This window comes from Calliphora vicina, unplaced genomic scaffold, assembly GCF_958450345.1.
Source record: "Calliphora vicina unplaced genomic scaffold, idCalVici1.1 scaffold_125, whole genome shotgun sequence".
In the NCBI taxonomy this organism is placed as follows: domain Eukaryota; kingdom Metazoa; phylum Arthropoda; class Insecta; order Diptera; family Calliphoridae; genus Calliphora; species Calliphora vicina.
The window spans coordinates 1,092-2,500 of NW_027052654.1; positions in this window are offsets into that span (position 1 = coordinate 1,092).

The window sequence follows — 1,409 nt, forward strand, 5'->3', positions numbered from 1 at the left end:
CATACATACATACATACATACATACATACATACATACATACATACATACATACATACATACATACATACATACATACATACATACATACATACATACATACATACATACATACATACATACATACATACATACATACATACATACATACATACATACATACATACATACATACATACATACATACATACATACATACATACATACATACATACATACATACATACATACATACATACATACATACATACATACATACATACATACATACATACATACATACATACATACATACATACATACATACATACATACATACATACATACATACATACATACATACATACATACATACATACATACATACATACATACATACATACATACATACATACATACATACATACATACATACATACATACATACATACATACATACATACATACATACATACATACATACATACATACATACATACATACATACATACATACATACATACATACATACATACATACATACATACATACATACATACATACATACATACATACATACATACATACATACATACATACATACATACATACATACATACATACATACATACATACATACATACATACATACATACATACATACATACATACATACATACATACATACATACATACATACATACATACATACATACATACATACATACATACATACATACATACATACATACATACATACATACATACATACATACATACATACATACATACATACATACATACATACATACATACATACATACATACATACATACATACATACATACATACATACATACATACATACATACATACATACATACATACATACATACATACATACATACATACATACATACATACATACATACATACATACATACATACATACATACATACATACATACATACATACATACATACATACATACATACATACATACATACATACATACATACATACATACATACATACATACATACATACATACATACATACATACATACATACATACATACATACATACATACATACATACATACATACATACATACATACATACATACATACATACATACATACATACATACATACATACATACATACATACATACATACATACATACATACATACATACATACATACATACATACATACATACATACATACATACATACATACATACATACATACATACATACATACATACATACATACATACATACATACATACATACATACATACATACATACATACATACATACATACATACATACATACATACATACATACATACATACATACATACATACATACATACATACATACATACATACATACATACATACATACATACATACATACATAC